Source organism: Pinus tabuliformis, chromosome 9 (genome assembly GCF_031772625.1).
Source record: "Pinus tabuliformis cultivar Carrire ecotype Pingquan chromosome 9, CPIR1, whole genome shotgun sequence".
NCBI classification, from domain to species: domain Eukaryota; kingdom Viridiplantae; phylum Streptophyta; class Pinopsida; order Pinales; family Pinaceae; genus Pinus; species Pinus tabuliformis.
In genome coordinates this window covers 48,387,374-48,411,933 of record NC_142307.1, presented here as the reverse complement: position 1 = coordinate 48,411,933, position 24,560 = coordinate 48,387,374, and positions in this window count along the sequence as shown.

The window sequence follows — 24,560 nt, the reverse complement described above, 5'->3', positions numbered from 1 at the left end:
GGTGGTTCTTGGCATGCCAAGGATGCTTCATAGTGTGTGATCCCCTCACACTTGTCTTCTTTGTGTAATGGTGTGGCAATGGATAGTTAATTTCATTATGTTTGATATATGGCTGAGTCCTTGCTTTAAATGCACAAGTATGAGAATGGGTTGGCTAGTGTACGTGCTCTGTGTGGAAGGAGGCAAGGACTTCTCCTTGTCCTCCATTATTGGTTTCTTCCTGGTATCGTTTCACTCCATTCCTCATTTGTAGTGGTGGTATTCATGGGTATGTTTTAATCTAACAAAAAGTTGGTTATTCCTTTATGTGCTAGTGACTTTCCTTTGGATTTTTGTGGGCTTGAAGTTTTTAGGAATGTGGTTAGTTTGTCCTTTTAATTCCTAAGTTCTTAAGAAATTCTCTGCTACCTTGTTGGGTATTTGTGGTTAGTGGTGTTTTTCCGTGCCAGAAGAACCTTGCTCCCTGTGTCTTTTTCAATTTGTACAAAGTGTTCAGTGGTAGGGGTTTATTGGTGAAATTCAAGTTTTTATTAGAGGTATGGGCCTGATTTCTAGTGTCTTTGCATCAATTATCACTCTTAGGAATGCTCATTGTTTGTCTCTACCTTATGTTATTTCATTGCAATGTGATAAGCTTGACTATGTGTTGGCTTTGGCTCTTGCAGTGTGATGTGTGGGTGACGACTTAGGTTTTTTTAGATGTCGATTTAATGGTCCTTTGTCTTGTCTTTTCTATAATCTTCTTCATAGACATTCTTCTTGTATCTATCCACAATGTTCTTTGGAAGCACCCAGCAAAAGGGGTGGTGGTAGTAAAATTGGGCACAAAAGTGTTTTCCCTTTTTCCTACAACTCTATTGCAATGTTTTTCGATGTTATTCCTTTAGAGGTAAGAAAGGAAATCTTGTTGTTGGATACGAAAGAGTTTGGGCAACGACCATATCACTCTGACTTTGAATTGGTGGGGGAGGACATGAAATGGGTCCCTGATACTAATAGGTTTCAGAAAAGGTGACTCCATTTTATGAATTCTCTCACTCTTCATCAACAAATGGTGACTCTCTTGTGCTTATTTTTAAGGACAAACAAGTGGAGACCTATAATGTTTCTCCTCTTTAAAGGAAATTATGTGTATGTTGTGCAACCAATGCTTATGTCTGGATAATGTGGACCAACGTCTGGCTCGTGTGGAAGGCTTATTTGTGAGTGATTTTTCCTCCGGTGATATTACAAATCCTCCGGATGATAGTTCTCAAAAACCTTCTTTAATTTGTTGGGATCGTGACTAGCAATAGCAGTTTTAGGTTTTTCTATTCTCAATTTTCAATATGTTCTATATGTTTGTTTCTTTAGGACAATATGCATCTTAACTCTATTCTGGTGCATGGAGCTATGGTATTTTTTGTTTTCTTGTATTCACCATCTCTTTTGGATTCTCTGGGAGCCACGTATCTTTGAATTTTGCTATGGGATGTCTTTGGATAGATTGTAGTCCTTGTATTTAGTTTATTCCTAGCATATGAGGTCATGGGTATTGGTGTTATGATTAAGAAATTGTTTTTGTCTATCTTCTGGTAACATAATTCTACTGGCTCTCTTTAGCGAAATGGCTACAATGCCTTTAGCGTTAATTCTAGTTTAGTTGTAGTTCATGGACATTCTTTCATTTGTAATTTTATTGTCCTATTAGTGGAAGTCATTCTCTTTGACCTGCGCTTGTCGAAAGGCCTAGGCTTTTCAAGGATGGTTGTATCACCTCCTGATATTGTGAGACTCAAGGTATATTATGAACAATGTTGTGTGTTTGTTAGTTATTTTCTGCAAGGCATTGGTTGGTTTTGGATGTGTTCATGCTACTAATGGAGGATAGTCTAGTGCATCTTTGAGCTTCTATTGTTGGATTCATTGTTCCCATATTGGCTTTAATTGGCTATCTGTTATGTGGTTATGAATTATGTAAACGTTGAACTGGCATCTCCCGTCTATGACTTTTTGTAGACCACTTGGATAAATGTTGTAACCGTTATTCATGGTCTTTGGTAATTTTCCTCTGTTACTGATTGTTGAGTTAGCTGGTATGGTCACAGACAAGTATGTTACTGGTTGATTGGGTTAGTGGATACAAAATATTACTAGTACAACCTTCTTTTGATAATGAATATAAATTGCAATCATTTGTAAAAAAAAAAATGTTCAACATTCATTTTCAGAGTGGAAAACTACTTTTTCAAATTTAAATATTTTATTATCAAAAATGAAATTATGGAAAGTAAGCTTTCAAATCTAAGTCAAATTTAATTATTTTATTTTAAAATAAATAAAATTACTAATTGTATTTTATTTTATAAGTTTATATTTTAAATATAAAATAATATTAAAAATAAAATTTGATTTCATAAAAGAATATTTAAAAAAAAAACAATTTTTATATTTATCTTATTAAAATTATAATTTTTTTTTATTGTTTTAAAATATTTTAAATCTTATTCATCTTTCCAATTTTTAAATAAAATTAAAAAATATATATCCTCCCAATTTTATAATAAAATTTAAAGGAATTAGTTCATAGGGTGTGGCTTAGTTGGAAATGGTCATGATATGAAGTATTGTTTAAACTAAGAGATGGAAGGTTCAAATCCCCAAAAGTAACGTGGTCTACCAAAATGACAATTTATAGGCCCCAGAAATTCATATCGACCCCATATCACACAAATACAAACTAAACCCAATAAACAATTTATAGATAGATAGATAGATAGATAGATAGATAGATATATATATATATATATCTATATATATATATATATATATATATATATATATATATATATATATATATATATATATATATCTATATCTATCTATTTTTTTTTATTGTTTTAAAATATTTTAAATCTTATTCATCTTTCCAATTTTTAAATGAAATTTAAAAATATATATTCTCCCAATTTTATAATAAAATTTAAAGGAATTAGTTCATAGGGTGTGGCTTAGTTGGAAATGGTCATGATATGAAGTATTGTTTAAACTAAGAGATGGAAGGTTCAATTCCCAAAAGTAACGTGGTCTACCAAAATGACATTTATAGGCCCCAGAGATTCATATCGACCCCATATCACACAAATACAAACTAAACCCAATAAACAATATATATATATATATATCATATTCATATCTTTTTCAACTCATCTTCCTCATCCCTCAAAGTGGATCGTTGCATGGAATCCATGGATAGGCCACACTCGCAATCTGTGATCATCATGGTGGATATTAATAAAAAAATATTAAAAAAAAGATAATAAAATAAAATTTTAATAAATAAATAATTTAAACTATATATTTTTAATTTTACATTGAAAAAATGAATATAATATAAAATATAGCTGTAAATTTACAAAAAAAAAAAAAATGTACTATTTGATTCTTGAACTTTAGTTTAAAAAAAATATATAAATATAAGAAATGGTTTTTCTATTTTTTTAACATTTATGATTTAGATCATTTCCATCCTATCACATTACATATTATTATTGGTATATTTAAAATTATAAAATAGACTATATATATATATATATATATATATATAAAATATATATATATTTATTTTAATTTTCAAAGAATCTTAGCTTGAGTGGTTTGGTGAGAGTTTCTTTTTCTTGTTGGGTGGGTTCAAGTTCTTGAAGACATATTATGATTGACCCAATAATAACATTGATAAATAGTTGTATCTAATGTAATAGTAGCAACCAATCTATCAAAGTTATCATTTCTCTAGATATTCTCATTCATATATATATATATATTCAAAAGAGTTTAAGTTTTTGTTTTCTTGTTTTGTTTTGTTTGTGTGTATGTATTCCGGGGAATCAGTAATTGAAACAATCTCGTACTCTCATGATACAAGGTCCATTCTGGTTGCTACCATTATAACCTTCAAGTGGGTCCTAGTCACCTCAGTACAAGGCCATGGCTTCACAACAAGAGAATTTGAACATGAGACCTTCTACTCATATTTACTTGGCATTTTCACAAACTTGCCAAGTGAGCTCCCCCAAGAGAGATGATATTAAAAAAAGTTAATAATAATAATAATAAATAAGTTGAAATCAATTTAAAATTATGATTTTATGTGTGTGTGCACACACGTGTGTTGTATAATGAGGTGATGATTTCTCTTATACAGTAAATTTCTCATCAAACTTCGACAGCTCTTTTTTTTAATCCAAACGCGAAATTGTTTGAATCATTTTTTAAATTATGGAAATAGATTCAACATCATCAAGAATCCTTATGGCAACCAAATTTTGAATCTTGGCAGCTGTATCTTGGATTTCCAAAAAACATTGTTGGTTTTTGTCAAAATCATGCCAGATTTTCCATTCTTTTCCACACAAAAAAATTTACTTCTTAACATTATATATATATATATATATATATATATATATATAATTTTTTTCTCTTTTAGCTAAAACTCCAACCTCCTACTCAAGCAAGGATGAGATAAGGATGCATAGAATTGGCTATCCCATTTTAGGACAAAGGAAGAGATCATCTTAAATAAGAATAATATTAAAAATATTATTACTTCTAAATTTAAAAAGAATTTGTGGGCAATAAAGAATTAGAGAGAAAAGAAACTATGATACTATGAGGAGCGGATCAACCTCAATCTCAAAATAAAAAATTACATTTTTATCTTTATTAGTATTAAGAAGAAAATGAACATTGGTAAGACAAAAACCAATTCTTATGACTGTCATAGTGAAATTGGACGTTGGTCAATTCCTAAAGTACCATGGGATGAAAGAGTATGTCACTTATACAGTACTAAGAAGAATTGAAACCACTTTCTCTTAGATTTTTCACCTTATAATCACATTCAATCTATTTTTCGGAATATTTGTCACAGTACCAACCTTATTGATCTTCTAAGCCAACAAAACAAAGGTTATATGGGAACACTTCTCTCACTTCTTTTACAACTTTAGACTAAGATGTTAAAGAATTCCAATTAAGATATTACCTTCTTATAGGTATGATAAACCTTATAGATATTAATGGAGGTTCTTCATCATCATCATAATAAATATTAAGTTTTTTCATTTTAATTGATTATAATTATTTTATTTTACACATCATATTTATTTTAAATTATAAAATTATTTTAATTTACAATCAAGATTTTAAGAGAATTTACATGTATTTAATTTTATTATTTTTATCTCACATAATTATTTATGTTGCGTTACATATTTTATCTATAATGAACCTTACAAATATCGATACAACAATTTTATATAAATGATTTTTTTTTAACCATTGAAATTTTTTAGTTTAATGATATATAATTAAATTTTTAATTTTAAAATAATATATATTTTCTAAATTAATTTCTTTTATTGCATCATAAACATTGGCATGAAAAGCTCATTATTGTGTTTGCTCACCATTGTGGTCTACCACAAGGGAAACCAAAGATTCAACAATAATGGAGATGACTTACTAGTTTCCTATCTGTCAAAATACTCAAAAGTGTAGATTCAGTTTGAGTTTCCTTATGTTTATTTAGTTCCCTAGGAGCATTGTGAAAATTGTTGCATATCATATATCAAGTGTAGTTGGTCATCCATCTATCTATGAAAATAAAAGAAACTTTTTGAATCCAAAGCATAAAATAAGAGGCATGGCCAAGCGTCGTTTATCAAAGGACGTTGATGCGGGAGCATGTGACTCAGAGGGGAAGAATCTTCCAAATTATTCCAAAAATCCAAAAAAAATTACAGGCAAGGGAGTGGGGTCCTTTAGCCTGCAATTTCTATGCTTTCTTAGTTAAAATTAGAATAAATCTAGCAATAAATCATGCTAATTGTAAGAGAGCTTTCAAGCTTTAAATCACCTGTAAAGCATGCTTTTCTTGTATTGGATAAGGACGAGAGGGACTATCCTTAATTATAAATAAAATGGCAGCAAAGCTCTCATCAGACAGAGGAGAGGGGCGAGTGCCTTAGTTTTACTGTGGGAATTTTGTTCTCTCGATGTCTCTAATGTAATGACTCTGTAAATTGCTTGCATAGTTTATTTTATGACGCATTAATATTGTTGAATGATTCTGATACTGTCTATAAATCAACGAATGTTCCTTTCCTTTCATCCATAAATATACTGCCTTGATTCTTATTTGCGAGGGCGCATATATCATCCTTGATTCTTATTTGCGATGGCGCATATATCATTCTTGGTAGGGCAAGAGCGCTTGTAGTTTCATTAATCAGTGGAGGCGTTATTGAGAGTTCATAAACCGAAGAAGCACAACCATATTGGGCCAGACCATGTCAGCATCAAAAGAGGTTTATTCCACTGTTCGTTGGATTGTATGCGGCTCATAAAGCCTTCCATCCAAGCCGAGAATTAGCGTAGTCAAGAGCAATTTTCGGATCTAAGAATGAATCTTATTAACTGTAGTTATATATCATTGAGTCCAGTGAATAATAAGTTTGGAGCCGACATGATATAAATTTGAATTGATATATATCGCTGAGTCCACTATCGCGGAGGCAGCAAAGTTGTGATTTACAATGACTAGCGAAAAGCGGAACCAGCGAAGTATAAATCAGTGCTTATAGTTGTATCGAGTCTAGAGGGAGAAGGCTATGTCGAGCGATCGCCGATTTGATTATACACCGGTGACACACAATTTAAGTGCGGAGTATATATAAAGCGATGTGGATTTGTTTATGCTTCGGCTTGTCCAACTGAAGTGCGGATATAGGTAAGCGATATATACACGTATACAGACCGAGAATAGCATAGAGCGCAGAGTATATATATATATATATATATATATATATATATATATATATATATATATATATATCTATATATATATATATATATATATCTATATATATATATATATATATATATATATATATATATATATATATATATATATATATATATATATATATATATATATATATTGCTGTCAGTCCACGATAGGCGAGTCTTTGCCATCGTAATTTCCATTATATGTTGCGCGTACATATAGATCCGTGGATATATATTGTATATGTAATCCACCAAAGAGATATCGCTTTTAAAGCCGTCTCTAAGAGCCAAGATTAATTAGTAACGCATGATATCGGGACTTGGAAATGAGGCATTAGTTTAATGACTGATGCACTCAGTCCAAAGGGAAAGGAAATTGACCAAGGCATAGATGAACTCGCTGATAGATTGAGTAAACTGACTCTAACGCCTGCACCCTCGCCATCATTAGTGGTATCAGAGCCCACAACTGACATTGAATTGAATCTCAGGAGCAGAAGAAGGATGGCTTTCAGAGTTGGAAGAGGACGAGGACGTGGTGGAAGAGGACGACCTGCTGCAAATGCTGAACTATTGGAAACAGTGGAAGAGCTGCGAGCTAGAGTGGATGCATTAACTTCAGATAGAAATATAGATGAGGGGGATGTCAGTGAGCCTGAAATTGAAGCTGCGGAAGAAGAGGAAGCTGTACAGGTTACTCCTGAGATGAGATTCTTTCAGTCAGTGTTGAAATCCATAGCCAGGCCATGGAACCAATTAGTACCAGTATATCAAGGAGGATTGAATCCAGAAGAATTGATCGACTGGATTAACAGCATGGAGAAATTCTTCGATTACGAAGAAACAGAGGATGAGAAGAAAGTAAAGTTTTCTGTCACCAAATTAAAAGGCCATGCAGCACTTTGGTGGGATGGTGTGCAGGCGGAAAGGAAGAGACTTGGTAAGCAGCCAATCAAGAACTGGAGCCGAATGGTAGCAAAGTTAAGAGGTAAGTTCTTGCCAAGTAATTATCAGCAAACATTGTTTAGACAAATGCAAAATCTTAGACAGAGAGCTTTAACAGTAAAAGAGTATACAGAAGAGTTTTATAAAGTGAGTATAAGAGTTGGAGAAGCCCAAGACACAGATGAGAAGGTGGCTAGATATATGAATGGCCTCAGAATGGACATTCAGGATGAGATAAGCCTGTTGTCTCCTAAAACAGTAGAAGAAGCTTATCAAATAGCGCTGAAAGTGGAGGAAAAGCTCATAAGGAAGCAGTCTGCCAAAGGGAGAGGGACTTTCAGAGGAAAAGGAAGTCAAGGTGGTAGAGGTAGATCTACAGCACCTAGAGATGGAGCTAGCAGCAGCTCAACCCAGCATGCACCCAGAGAAGGTGATGCAAGAGGCAGAGACAGTTTTTCCAGAGGAAGAGGAGGCAGAGGAAGAGGCAGAGAAATAAGATGTTACAGGTGTAACAAATTGGGACACAGAGCTTTTGAGTGCCCAGAGAATGCTGACACAAAGCAGAGGAATGAAATTGTTGCTCCAGCTGAAGTATAAGCACCAGCGGCAGCGGTAGTAGAAGAAGAAAACACACCAGAAAGAGGAGAATCTCCGGTGGTAAATAAAGTTTTACTTAAGCCAGTGAAAGAGGTGGCTGCTGAACCGCCACAAAGGAAAAATTTGTTCAGGACAGTGTGTAAAGTCCAAGGAAAATGTTGCCAGATGATCATTGATAGTGGCAGCACTGATAATTTGGTCTCTACAGAGGTAGTGGAAAAATTGAGACTAAAGACAATGAAGCATCCAACACCTTATAAGGTGTCATGGTTACAAAAGGGACATCAACTGTTGGTAAGTGAACAGTGTGAAGTGGAATTTCAAGTGGGCAAGTACAAAGATAAAATTGTTTGTGATGTGATGCCTATGGACGTGTGTCACATATTGCTCGGGAGGCCTTGGCAATATGACAGAGGAGCCATACATGACGGGAAGCGAAACACCTACAAGTTTGGAAAAGATGGTGTTAATCATACATTGTTGCCCTTGCAAGAAGAAGATGTACCGGGATAGAAGACTGATCCAAAAACTCTGTTGCTTGGAGGGAAGGAATACTTAAAGCAGATTGAAGAAAATGAGGTAAACTTTGTTGTGATTTGCAAGCCCAAGGTAATATTGACTTCTACTAAAATTTCTGAATTACCCATTGAAATTCAAGAAATGCTGGAGAATTATTGTGATATTATTGTTGATGATTTGCCTAATGAATTACCGCCAATTCGAAAAATCAGTCATCATATAGACTTGATTCCTGGAGCAAGTCTACCTAACAAAGAAGCATATAGAATGACTCCTGCAGAGAATGAAGAAGTTAAGAAACAGGTGCAAGAATTGCTTGACAAAGGGTTGATTAAAGAAAGCCTGAGTCCTTGTGCAGTGCCAACAGTGCTGAGCCCGAAGAAAGATGGAGGCTGGAGAATGTGTACAGATTCAAGAGCCATCAATAAGATTACAATCAGGTACAGATTTCCATTACCCAGAATTGAAGATTTACTGGATTGTTTATCTGGCGCAAAATATTTTTCAAAGTTAGATCTTAAGAGTGGTTATCATCAGATAAGGATAAGAGAAGGGGATGAATGGAAAACTGCTTTTAAGACCAATGAGGGATTATATGAATGGAGAGTAATGCCTTTTGGGCTGTCCAATGCACCAAGTACATTCATGAGGCTTATGAATGAAGTCCTCAAAGAATTCATTGGTAAATTTGTAATAGTATATCTGGATGATATATTAGTCTATAGCAGATCCAAGGAAGAACACTTGAGGCATTTAAATTATGTTCTACAGAAGCTGCAGCAAGAAAAATTATTGTTGAATCTGAAGAAGTGTTTATTTATGAAAGAAGAGCTGGTGTACTTGGGATTTGTTATCTCAGCTGAAGGATTGAAGATGGATCCAGAAAAGATCAAAGCAATTGTGGAGTGGCCTTCACCCAAGAGTATTTTTGAGGTAAGGAGTTTTCATGGTCTTGCTAGTTTTTACAGAAAATTTATTAAGAATTTTAGTAAGATTAATGCACCTATTATTGAGACCATAAAGAAAGATAAACAGCCATTCAAGTGGACTGCTGAAGCAGAGAGAAATTTTCAGCTGTTAAAGAGGAAAATAACTGAAAAGCCTGTTTTGGTTCTTCCTGATTTTAACAAAACTTTTCAAGTTAAGTGTGATGCCAGCGCAGAAGCAATTGGAGGAGTTTTAAGCCAAGAAGATAGACCAATAGCTTACTTCAGTGAAAAGCTAAATGAGGCAAAAAGAAAGTATTCTTCTTATGATAAAGAGTTTTATGCAGTTGTACAGGCACTAAAGAAGTGGAGGCATTATTTAATGTCGAAAGAATTTATTCTTTACTCAGATAATCATGCATTGCAGTTTATAATGCAGCAGCCAAAACTCAGCCAGAGACATGCTAAATGGGTAGAATATCTTCAAGGCTTTCATTTTGTGTTGAAACATATAACTGGACAGTCAAACAAAGTTGCAGATGCCTTAAGTAGGAGGAATATATTGCTGCAAGAAAGTCAAATCCAAGTGTTGGGTTTTGATTTTCTTAAGGAATTATATGAGACCGATTCAGATTTTAAGGAGGCATATGAGGCTTGTAAGAATCCTGTTTTAGCGGACAGAAGCAAGTGGCTGGATTATTTTATACAAGATGGACTGTTATTTAAGAAAAATCAGCTGTGCATACCCAACTGTTCAATGAGAGAAAATTTAATCAAAGAGAAGCATAGTGGAGGACTTGCAGGACATTTTGGTAGAGAGAAGACCTTTGAACAACTCAACAGATTTTACTACTAGCCGAAAATGAAATCTGAAGTAGAAAATTATGTAAGGAATTGTAAAGTCTGTCAATATGCAAAAGGAAGGAGCCAGAACACAGGGTTGTATATTCCATTGCCAATTCCAGATAGGCCTTGGGATATGATAAGTATGGATTTTGTGCTAGGATTGCCAAAGACTCAAAGAGGCTATGATTCAATTTTTGTGGTAGTAGACAGATTTTCAAAAATGGCACACTTTATTCCATGTTATAAAACTAGTGATGCTTCTCATATTGCTAACTTGCTTTTTAAAGAAATTGTAAGGTTACATGGATTGCCCAAAAGTATTGTTTCAGACAGAGATTCAAAATTTGTTGGACATTTCTGGAGAACACTATGGAAGAAACTGGGAACTAAATTAAATTTCAGTTCTGCCTATCATCCACAGACTGATGGACAGACTGAGGTTGTGAATAGAAGTTTAGGCAATGTTTTGAGGAGTTTTACTGCAAAGCATCCAAAACAATGGGATCAAGTGTTACCACAAGTTGAATATGCATATAATGATTCACCGAACAGGAGCACAGGACAAAGCCCATTCCATATTGTTTATGGAATGCACCCAAGGGGCATATCTGAATTAAGAAATCTGGGAAAAGAAGAAATGAGAAGTGCAGAAGGTGAAGACTTTGCTTCGAGAATGCAGGCGATACATGAACAGGTGAAACAGCAGCTACAGGACAGCAACATCAAATATAAAACCAGAGTAGACATGAGGAGAAGAGAAATGAACTTTGAAGTTGGAGACTTGGTCTTAGCACACCTCAGAAAGGAGAGATTTCCAAAGGGAGAATATAACAAATTAAAATCCAAGAAAATTGGACCATGCAGAATATTGAGGAAATTCTCTGCAAATGCTTATGAGATTGAATTACCACCTGGTGTGGGAATATCACCAATTTTTAATGTTGCAGACCTGTACAAGTATGAGAATGAAGTTGCAGATGACACGGCACAAGATCAAGAGACTCCGGAGATTGACTGGGTGAAACAATTACCCACATCCAAGAATTTACAGCCAGAAAGAATTCTGGACAGAAGAGTATACAAGAAGACAAGGGCACGAGAATATTTCCAGTATCTGGTAAAATGGAAGGGATAGCCGATTACTGAAGCTACTTGGGTTACAAAAGACATTCTACAGAAATTGGGCAAATCTGTAGATGAACTCATGGACAGGAGCCCATGAAGAATTTTGTCCTCAGGAGTCTGATGCGGGAGCATGTGACTCAGAGGGGTAGAATCTTCCAAATTATTCCAAAAATCCAAAAAAAATTACAGGCAAGGGAGTGGGGTCCTTTAGCCTGCAATTTCTATGCTTTCTTAGTTAAAATTAGAATAAATCTAGCAATAAATCATGCTAATTGTAACAGAGCTTTCAAGCTTTAAATCACCTGTAAAGCATGCTTTTCTTGTATTGGATAAGGACGAGAGGGACTATCCTTAATTATAAATAAAATGGCAGCAAAGCTCTCATCAGACAGAGGAGAGGGGCGAGTGCCTTAGTTTTACTGTGGGAATTTTGTTCTCTCGATGTCTCTAATGTAATGACTCTGTAAATTGCTTGCATAGTTTACTTTATGACACATTAATATTGTTGAATGATTCTGATACTGTCTATAAATCAACGAATGTTCCTTTCCTTTCATCCATAAATATACTGCCTTGATTCTTATTTGCGAGGGTGCATATATCATCCTTGATTCTTATTTGCGATGGCGCATATATCATTCTTGGTAGGGCAAGAGCGCTTGTAGTTTCGTTAATCAGCGGAGGCGTTGTTGAGAGTTCATAAACCGAAGGCGCATAACCATATTGGGCAAGACCATATCAGCATCGAAAGGGGTTTATTTCACTGTTCGTTGGATTGTATGCGGCTCATAAAGCCTTCCGTCCAAGCAGAGAATTAGCGTGGTCAAGAGCGAGTTTCGGATCTGAGAATGAACCTTATTAACTGTAATTATATATCGTTGAGTCCAGTGAATAATAAGTTTGGAGCCGACATGATATAAATTTGAATTGATATATATCGCTGAGTCCACTATCGCGGAGGCAACAAAGTTGTGATTTACAATGACTAGCGAAAAGCGGAACCAGCGAAGTATAAACCAGTGCTTATAGTTGTATCGGGTCCGGAGGGAGAAGGCTATGTCGAGCGATCGCCGATTTGATTATACACCGGCGACACACAATTTAAGTGCGGAGTATATATAAAGCGATGTGGATTTGTTTATGCTTCGGCTTGTCCAACTGAAGTGCGGATATAGGTAAGCGATATATACACGTATACAGACCGAGAATAGCATAGAGCGCAGAGTATATATATATATTGTTGTCAGTCCACGATAGGCGAGTCTTTGCCATCGTAATTTCCATTATATGTTGCGCGTACATATAGATCCGTGGATATAGATTGTATATGTAATCCACCAAAGAGATATCGCTTTTAAAGCCGTTTCTAAGAGCCAAGATTAATTAGTAACACATGATATCGGGACTTCGAAATGAGGCATTAGTTTAATGACTGATGCGCTCAGTCCAAAGGGAAAGGAAATTGACCAAGGCATAGATGAACTCGCTGATAGATTGAGTAAACTGACGCTAACGCCTGCATCCTCGCCATCAGACGTTACTAGGTAGCTACATCATGCACACTTTAGTCTAGTTGAGGTTGGTGTCCACATTAAATATGTCCCACGATATGTGTTAGGTAGGCATCAATGCTAGCAAACGAAGGGATTTGGTGACATTGGATAATTTCATTGAGGCAAGCAATTATCTCATTGTGATCCTCATGTTTTTCCTTAAGGACACGACCTAGGAGCATTTTCATTTACTAGTGAAGGGTGATGGATTTAGACTATTGACTTTTCCATCCCCTAGTGTGATTAGGGTTAGGGACTTAACTATTAGCATCAATTTGGATTTCAAACTCTGAATAAGATTGACAATCATTGGTGGTAAAGGCTTCCAATTGCTGAATTTCCACTTAAATTTTGAGTGCAGTAGCATAATGGAAAATTGTTGTAGTGGATTGGGCTTGAGCCTAGGCTCATGATCTTCCTGAAAGGTCATGACCTCCAAACCCATGATGAGATTGCATTCTTAGCCTTAGCATAGTGCCCAAGTACAAACAGGGACCAAAGCTAATAAAATCCAAGGGGTGGTGATGACCTATAAGCTAAGAAAAGCATAACCAGAATAGGGTTGTGTGGAGAATGGGAATCAACACCTAGGCTAACTAGGAGGCATGCAAGTGAAACAACATAAAAGAGAGTGTGATGGAGGGGAAGCTTTAGGAGTAGGAAGGAACCATAGAAAACCAAAATACAACAAGAAAATTGAACTCTACGGGGTCACCCTACTTGCTAAATATTGAATTCCACTGTTTAAAAGAAACCAAGCTATAATAGTTGTAGACTCTATTGGACATAGAAGAGTCTTCCATGTTTCTGGCGGCCCTTCAAGATTTTTTTTATCTCAAACTATAGCTCTCCGCACCATAGGAAGTTGTCTTTTCTGGTGTGTCCTCCCCTATGACAACTCATGTGCTACAAGTCCCTTTCCTTGTTGAAGAATGAAAACTATAGAGGTCCATGCCAGGGGGGATTGGGCCTTCCTTCACCAATTTACCAAAAAGCTAGATATTGCAATATAAATATCCCACTTGTAGCTTGAAATGCATGCGGCTATAGCAGAAATGTACAAGTCACCCTGGTCTGTGTGATAAAATATTGAGGATGCAGAGTATGCCATCATAATTTGCTTGCAAATTAAAACTTATGCCATGTGCGACTGCATGGATAGAAATAGCCATGCCATCTTTCATTGAACCATTTTTCCGCATTCCCATCAAAATTTTAAAATAATAATTTTATTTAAATAAAAAATTATTTTTAATTATTAAAGAATTTAATATTAATAGGAATTTTATCTTTGGCATCATTCTTATCCAACAAGACTTGGCTTAGGAGCACCTTCATATGCCAGTAAAGATTGTGTGCGTGTACTAGTTTTTTCATCTATGAGTGTGCCCCATGTCCAACACCTTAGTCACCACTACTTCCAAAACTTCAGAGTTGAACATACAATTACATTCTCTCACTAGATCAGATTCCCCTTCACTCAACTAAACTCTAATGCTTTGTAGGATGCATTCCTTGTAAATCTGAATCAAGGGCTCCACCCATTGTCGTGTCCAAAATCCCCCTAATAACCACAACCACTGCCACCTTTTTTATAATGAGACTACTAACACACCATAACAATAGCAAAAAAAGTGTGAAGTAATACCATATAAGGTAGAGAGAGGTAGACAATAGAGGGAGGAAGGTTAAAAGAATATGGAGAAGAAAGAAAACAGACAAACATAGCTAGAGTGCCACAGAAAAACTTTTGAATAAACACTCAAAAGAAATAAAAAACCTTGACACTTTGCACTAAAATCTCTTGAATAAACACTCAAAAAAAATAAAAAACCTTGACACTTTGCACTACAATGACCACACTGAATGACCAATAATCAATTATAATAATTGAGATAGATGTCTTTGTTCTTGAGAATCCACACACCATAATAGCAAGAACCCAAGTTGCAGTAACACACAATCTAACTCGTGTGTAGATTGCAACACATATATAGACCAATAATCAATTATAATAATTGAGATACATATCTTTGTTCTTGAGAATCCACACACCATAATATGAAGAACTCAAGTTCCAGTGACACACAATCTAACTCGTGTGTATATTGCAACACATATATAAACCAAATTCAAAAAGGTGATAGCGCACATATTCAAAGGAATACCCATACACTAGTTTTTTTGGACACATTGCGAATACCCATACCCTAGTTTTTTTTTGCCACATTGCCTTTCATGGTCTCGAAGGGAGGCACTCAACGTCACTCATGGAATAAGGTAGCAAATAAAAATTTGAATGTCCTTTTCATACGAATGGATAAATAAAATGATGTAATCGCAAAAATAGTTGTCCTTAATATACATGCCTCACGTCCCATGCAACTACTACCAAATATTAAAAAATGTCATACGAAAATAATAATTATAAACCATCCTATCACGAAACAATATTAAAAAATGCAACAAATACATACCTGTGGAGTAATGAAATTCGAAAAATATCGTATTCTCTTTAGAAAAAAAACAAAAATAGAATATGCTTTAGGAAGGTGGAATATCTCGCGTCTGTACAAACTAATGTTATGTGTGAAATACTGACATTCGCTTTCATTAAATAGTCAATTTTATTAAACTAATCAATTTCTTAAAACAACTAAAGAATATTCAATGCTCACCTAAATATTACTTGAATAATTTTTTAATTGAGAGAGTCCTTTTCAAAATCTTCCAAGTAAATCACTAGATTCCAAAATTACCTCACAAATAATGATTATATTACAAAGTAATCTTTAAAATAATGCATAAATAATGATTATATTCCAAAGTAATCTTAAAAATAATGCATAAATAATGATTATATTTTAAAGTAATCTTTAAAATAATGCATATTCTATTGACATGGGCTTATTATATTTATATACATTAGTGAAAGAACTTAAACATCCAATATTTCAGGTCCAAAAGATTCATTTTAAGTCAAAAGATATCACTTTATGCGTATCCACTTGTGGGATTTGAGAATAATATATGATATTATGAGAGCGAAAAAGCATGGTTAGTTACATATTCCAAACATTAAGCATCCTTAGTGCAACCATCCAAGATGATAGGGTAATCCCGTGTATCACTTTGTTGGTGCTGAGCTTAAATTTATACTTGAAAATGATACATGATTGTTATAAACATTATGATAGGTTTAGTTTACTTTTACAATTTATATATAGTGGTAAATTAAATATATTATTGAATTTTTTGAATAAATAGAGAGTGGTCATCCTCTGTGAGAGTGAGAGAACTAACAATATTCATTAAAATTGTATATATTATTTGAAAAAGTATTTGCTTTATTTAATTTGAAAGTAAAAAAATAAAAGCATTTGATTGATTTTTGATTTTCTCTTGTTAGGTTCTTATACTAATAGGAGACATAATTTTTGAATGACTGAGATTAAACTTGTGATATATACATACCTTTGCTTTCTACAAATGTTTTTTATATTCCAAAAAATTAAAAAATGTAAAGAGGGTATGTCCTAAAAGAAAAATCAAATGACAAAAAGAATAAAAAGGTCAAAAAAATGAAAAATATGAACCCCAAAAAAGAAAAGACCATGAAAGTGTGCAAGTCAAAATGCCACTATTATTTACTTTTTGAACAAAATAAATGATTGTGTGCAGTTTGTAACCTATGCCACAATCCATGATAGTCAAAATGTTTAAACTTGGCTATTTCAAACTTTCAATTTCACGCTTATAAATAGAGAATAAAATCTGACCAAACAGTGTAATCTTGGCAGATAAGTAGGTAAGTAGAGTCAATAAAGGAGCTCAACTTTTTAATCTGAGCCATTGGATGTAATAAGGTTAGATTTAGTTAGATTACCATTGTAAAGAAAAGAAAATATTTGATAAGGGTTTGCTAGCTTAAATGCACCCTAATAAAGAGAAATAAAAATGGTAGGATGAGTAGGTGGGTAAGTAGAAGAAAGGTTGCAGAATTGTGATGATTGTTAGACAAAAAACATATTTATCAAACTCATCATGAAAGTTCTAAGTATGAATGAGAAATTGGACTAGCATAAACTCACAAAGTCAAATTAATTAATTTCTCCTCGCTCATTTCACCCTTTTACTTAACTAATTTCACAAAATAAAGATCAAAGTACTTAAAAAACCCTAAGTCAAACAGGCTCAGAGCATTTCTCTGACTTCTGGAGGGACCGGACCCTCGGGCCAATGACTTACAGATCTTAAGTACTAAGATCCCCTCATAAACATTTACCCCCCTTTATTTCATTCACTTTCCCTAATAAATCCCTTTTCATAAGGTGAAAACACCATTTTCCTAAGGAAAAGCAATCACCCCCTTGGATACGCCTTTTTTATGAAAAAAAAATGCACTTAGCTTAAGTTATAATGTATCTATGTAAAAAGCGAATGAAATCACAAAAATACATTATGCTTAGTGCCATTTCATTTATCCCCCACAATTTTCATATTAACTATTAACATTATTTATATGTTAATCCCTGCAAAAACCCCTTTCCTCGTATATTTTATTAAAAACCCTTTAGTATTAATATCCCTACCCCTAAGTTTGAAACATAAACTTTATATTATATCTGAACCCTGACAAAGGACATAATTAATCAATCTATGATTAATTAAAGTGAAAACCAATCAAATCACACCCGAGGCGTTAATCCCTGCCTTAACCCCTCATTAAACTCAAACCGACGTGTTTAATTGCCCGTCGGGCCCCTCCATTAGCCTTCATGCAACTCCCACACCCGTTCATTGTACGATCTCTCCGCTCTCCATCCGATGGCTCACGTTGATTTCGGAAGGGCCCAAAATCTGAACTTTACCTGCCCGAAATGGGTTGTTTTCCACTGGGCCCCCGAAGCTACATGGCGCTCGATGAGTGGAATCGGGTGGCCTCCTCCCAATACCACAAAGCACTCAAAGGCTGTGCGAAATAAACCACTTACCACCAGCCCACTACCCGCCAAAACTATCACTATTGAGCCTGCTACGCGACAAACCACTATTGTTCACCCGTACCTGCCAAATTGACTTTGCACATAAATCCAAAAAAAACCCCAAATCATTGTTTTATCATTTTTTAACTACAAAATTCCATGCACGTGCCTGTGAACGTTGAAAAGTCATCAACCCACGTACACCTGCACTCTGAAGCCGCCAAAAGCTCCCAGATTTCCTTCTAGCCTAATTGAAGCCCTTTCAACTGTTTAAAATCACCAGTGAACCAGCTCAGACCCCGTTTTCATCAATTCCCGGTATTTAAGCCAGAATCCATTGAAAACCTTGTTAATTTCCGAACCAGTATCTAAAGCTTTCTGAAATTGAAATTAAAGGGAACTTTAATAACATAAAACCCACGTGGAATTGAACCCCCATTACCTCAAAAACTGAAAATTTACTTTCTCCCATTCTTAAATCCACAAGAACTAAGAATGTCCTCCCCTATTTCCATGGATTTCAAGCCAATTACTACTCCTCACTTGGACCTAGACCACCTTCCCCTTGCTGATAAAGATTTCCAAATCAAGGACACCTCTGTCCTTGAATTCCCTATCAAACTGTACTGCCGATACAGGGACCAATACCTAAACAAAGATGATAAAATAGGTTTGTGGGAATCTAATTTTCCCAAGCATCAATTCCCTGAGATGCACATTTTCCCTAAAATCTCATTATTGCCATGCAAACTACATTCCTAGTCAAAGGGCAGTGATTTCCCCTTACCAAACCATACTTTTCACCATCACTGCCGAGTCAATCAATGAAATGTTGCAACTACAACCAGGGCAAAACTTATCCCCTATTTCAATTGGAGACCTACTAGACAAATTCCCCAAGCTTACTACTGCCAAGATTGCTGAAATGCTTCAGACCTTCATCAGGGAGGAAAAGAATGTCCCAACAGAACCTCCTCCTTATGTGGCTACCATGTTTTCCCCATTTGGTCAAGATATAGTAGCAATGATCTCTTTTGTTTTAGGCTATACCACCAGTGAATACATAGATGAAATCATTTTAGCTTCCATGTCCATTTTTACTCCAGGACAGCCCCCTGTTGTAATATATGACTATGCCAAATACATAGCTGATAGGATGCATGAACAATTTCTGAGAATGAGTAATGAAAGGGTGTTTAAGTATTCTTCAGTTTTGTACCACCTTTTCTTATATTATCAAGCTGACAAGTTCCCATTCACTCTCCAAAAGCTTGACACTGAAGGTCATCCTAGGCCAGTAATTTTTTGGACTCCTTTGGTACATAAGCATGATTCTCCATATCCATACACAGATTTCATTGATCTTTTTGTACATCCAGTAGTGACCATGCTACTAGGAAGTCCTCCTCCAAGAATCAGTTTAGATATCAGGAGGATCCTACAGCTTTCAAAACAACACAAAGTGGGAGATTGGTATTTGTACCAAAATCACACAGAAATTAGGATCTATGGCTGTGAGTTGGCCCCATATAAACTATCTAGATACCTTCCAATGAGGTTATTTGCTTTGGAGTACTATAGGCAGATAATCAACTCAGATGAGGTACATTTTGTTAAAGCCAAAAGGAAGGCCCAAATCAGAATCAAAGATCAACTAGGCCCCTTTGTATGCAATAGCAGAGAAGCTAGAAGAGAAACAGAAGAAATCCTTCAGAGACTCAACTAAAACAAAGCTTCATGTGGAGATATGACCCTTGTGACTTCATCTACAACAGAAGACAGAAAAATAAGATAACTCCCTACATTCACCACCGAATTCCTGACATAGAGAAATATGCAAATCAGTTGGAATGGGTGGAGAATACTCTAGTGGACAGAGATAGCACTGAAGTTGCTGTTGAAAATGAACTAATTGATCTAAAGAAAAGGCTCGATGAAGGTTCTTTCCTGCAGGTGCGAGGAGAATCTCAAGCACAAGGAGAATCACAGGCACATAGTGAACAACGCACAGAAGAAGAATCTTAGGTACAAGAAGAGTCAGAACAACCAAACTAATTAGAAGAACTAACTCAAAAAAGACTTCCAGAGCCGATAATGAGTACTCCCCCTACCTTGCAAACTCCTCTAAATGAGGAGAAGAACCTCAAAAGAAACAGGGAAGAGGCAACTACATCAGGTAAAGAAACCATGCAGACATATGCAGAAACTAGCCTAGTCAAAAGGCAAAGGTTAAATCATGTCTCTGAACAAGAATTCATAGAAGAGAAAGTAGGGGCCACCAGCACAGGAAGGGAAGGAAGTAGGCCTACTACTCCTTCTGGGGGCACACTAGAACCTTCCATATCTCATACTTAGATGTTGGAGAGGCAACAAAGTGTTGAAGTGACCTCATTTAGGATGCCAACAGACAAAGATTAGGATATTAGAGAAAGGTACAAGGACATCAAAGCTAGGAATGAGAGGCTAAAGGACCAGACTCTTGAACAGTACCTCAAGATGGCACCTACCAACCAAACAATGCTGATGTCAGCCTATGATGTGAAAGAAGGAAAAATGCAAATGACGTTCATAAATCCTACCACACAACAACCAAGATCAACAGTTGACTATAAAAAGATAGACTTTGAAGTACTGGAAAAGGACATACATCCTATTGACCATATTGAGTTGCACAAATAGACAGGTGATCTATATATGAGATCTAAGACAATAATAAGGCATTACAGACTTATGTGCATGGATTTGTCTATGTCATTTTATGCAATGGATCGATAAGATTGCGAAATGCACAGACAATGAAGCAGTAAACAAAAAATAATAGACAACACATAACACAACAAATTTAATGAGGAGTTCACCCAATACTCCTAGGCTACATCTCCTGGTCCAGGCTTTAGTGGTGGCCACTCTATTATGTCTTCAAGCAGAGTTCTTTTTATAACAGTGAGCTCAATTTGAGCCTCACACACAACAGAATAATAATAAGAGCTTTACTTGAACCTCTCAAGTTTTCTCTGAGTACAGAGACTCCTTCAATGCTCTCTGTCTCTGTCCTAACTCTGTCTCAGTATTTGCCTGCAATACTGCCTCCTTTGCTGCGCTCTCTGTCTGTGGCTTTAAAGCCAAAGCTGTGCTTCCTGTTCGTTTCAAATTCTCATCTCTCGGTCTCCCCGGCCTCTGTCTGCTTCAAATCCCTCTTCCAACATTATACAATCGTTGCTTAATGCATAGAGAGGAGGTGGCCACCCATTTTGTAACGTAAGAGTGCCTCAGGCCTCTGCAACTCCTGAAACAATCGCGCTCTATTTTCACAGTGAAAATGTATTCTAACAGAGAAAATCCACCAAAACGCAATGTATCTGACTTCAAAAGTCCTTAAATCCACCTTATTTTCCCATCGGGTCCACCTATTGGTCGCTGTCACTTATCGCAATGGCTCTGTCCTTTTGTGTTTTGTAAATATATTAAAAACTGCGAAAACGCATTAGCTTTCCTCTGGACTTGAAACTATATATAATAGCCTTAAGGTACCCTTTCGGGTCTGGCTTATCGCATCGATGCTTTCTCCTTCACATTTCGTTTAACAAACGAAACTGTGAAAATACATTAAAATGGTGTTTGACGGATCTCAAGATCCATACAATATGGCTTATAATATTATCGGTTCCGGTCCATTGGGTCGCATATATGCATATATACATAACCCCCGCTCCTTTATATTTTTCCAATTGCGATTTGGTGATGCAATGTGGGCCGTCGATCTGTGTGCTTGATTGACGGTCCTTGTTGACCCCGCCAATCACCATCGCATCTCCTATGAGGTCTCCACCGATCATCGTCGCAAGCCTTACGTGGATCCCGCCGATATCCCCTGATCGTCGTCACAAGTCTTATGTGGATCCTGCCATATCTGTCAAAGGTCACCACCGATTATGATCCTCCACTCAGATCTGGACCATTGATCGACCAGATCAGACGACTACTGTGCATTACTTTATTCCGCCTCTGATACTTTGTTTTTTTCACTAATTTCATGGGTTTTTTGCCTCCCGATAGTATTCTGAAATGCTTCCTTATGCGATTTTCTTTGGTCTTTGGCATGATTTTTGAGTTTTTGAAGATAAAGAGAGTCTTTCTTGGATCCATTTGGATCATGCCTTCCCACTGAAAAGGCTTTTGGACCACCAAAAGTTGGTTTTCAAGTATTGTTTAAGTGAGGATACAACTGCCTCACTTGCCCAATCTCTATCCATTTTGCACTGCTGGGTTTTGAACCTTTGAGTCCAATTCTAAGGTACTCCACGTCCCCTCTACACGTAGTCCTCACCTTCCTGCCCATAATTGTATCTTCTTGCAGCTCATTGAGGTATTTAGGCAACAGATCATCAATGGTTGGTAGTTGACTTTGCTCTTTAGGATCTTCAATTAATGAAGGTTCAAACAGTCTTAAATTTTCTGCATTTACTACTGAATAGATGTGCATGTATGCTGGCAGATCAAGGCAGAAAGAGTTCTCACCAATTTTCTCAAGTACCTTAAAAGGCCCATACCTTATTGGCTTTAGCTTCTTTCCTTCACCTTGCATTCTGTCCTTGTTGATATACAACCAGACTTGATCACCAACTTGGAAATTGTGCTCCACCCGATGTTTATCATGCCTTGCCTTGTATTTGGCTTGGCTTCTAGCTGTTCCTGCACTACCTGGTGAAATTCTTGGATCTGTTCAATGAATCTAGTTGCTTTGTCCACATCACTGTGTCCAACAACTGCTATGTCCTTTTCAAAGACAAAATCCAAGGGAGACCTTCGTATGGAACCAAAATAGGTCTCAAAAGGAGATCTCTATGTAGAAGAATGTTTAGCACGGTTGTAAGAATGTTGCACATAACATAAGTGTTCATCCCAAAGCTTGTGATGTTTGCTGCAATAACCCTTGACCAACTGGATCACTATCATATTGACTACCTTTTCTTGGCCATCAATCTGTGGATGAAAGGTCGTGCTTTTCTTTACTCTGGTGTCCATCAATTCCCACAAACTTGACCAAAACTTCCCAACAAATCGAGTCTCGATCAGATACTATGGAGGTGGGTAACCCAAAATGCACCCAGACATGTTGAAAGAACAATTTCGTTGTTTGTTCAGTTGTAATCTGCTTATTATAGGGTATTAAAATACACATTCCTAAGGACGGGAAGGAACTGGTAGTGGAGTGTACAAGCCTAGTTTTCTATTGCTAGGCTTGCTTTTAGCACACATGGTACACCCTCTTACATATCTATAAACTGTTTCATGCATTTTGGCCAATAGCAGTATCTTTGCCGCTGTGCAACTATTTTACACCAAAATGACCTGATATCAAACAAGTATGTGCCTCCCTAATTATGTTAATTCTCTCTGTTTGTGGAATGCATAGCTTTCCCAAATGATACAAGAGTCGATCCTTAACATAGTAATCCAATTCTTCTACCTTTCTGCCATTACTTAAAGCTGCATATACATCTTTAAAGTCTATATCTTGAGCATATTGTTCAATGTAGCTTTCATGCATTACTGAGTTATGCTTAAGTATAGTAGATGCATTTATGATTGGTCTAGACAACATATCTTCAACTTTATTGTGTATTCCCTTTTTATATCTGATGACTAAATGAAACTATTGTAGGAAACTCATCCTCCTATAGTGTCATGATTGCTACAATTTAGTTTGTGAGTGCAAGTACTGAAGTGGCCGATGATCAATATGTATTATTGTTTCTTTTCCCATTAGGTAAGTTTCCACTTCTTCACACTCTGAACTAATGCATACAATTCTTTATCATATGTAGGATAATTAACTACTACAGAATTAAAAGTCTCAGAATGTTAGCATATGGGTTTACCATGTTGCATCAACACTGCTCCCATGGCATAGTCACTGGCATCTGTTTTGATCTCAAATGGTTGTTGAAGATTTGGCAATGCTAGTACTAGTGCTGTACTAATTTTTTCTTTCAAGGTGTTGAAGGCTTTCTGTTGTTTTCCTCCCCACTGAAACACCTTGTTCAATCCTGTCAAAGCATGTGAGGGAGCTGCAATTAAGGAAAAGTTAGCAATAAACTTTCTCCAATATTTTGTTGCCCCTAGAAAGCTTCTAACTTTTGTAACATACTTGGGTTTAGGCCAATTTACAATGATTGCAACCTTAGAGGGATCTATCTTCAGTTCACCACCCCCTACAATATGACCCAAATAAT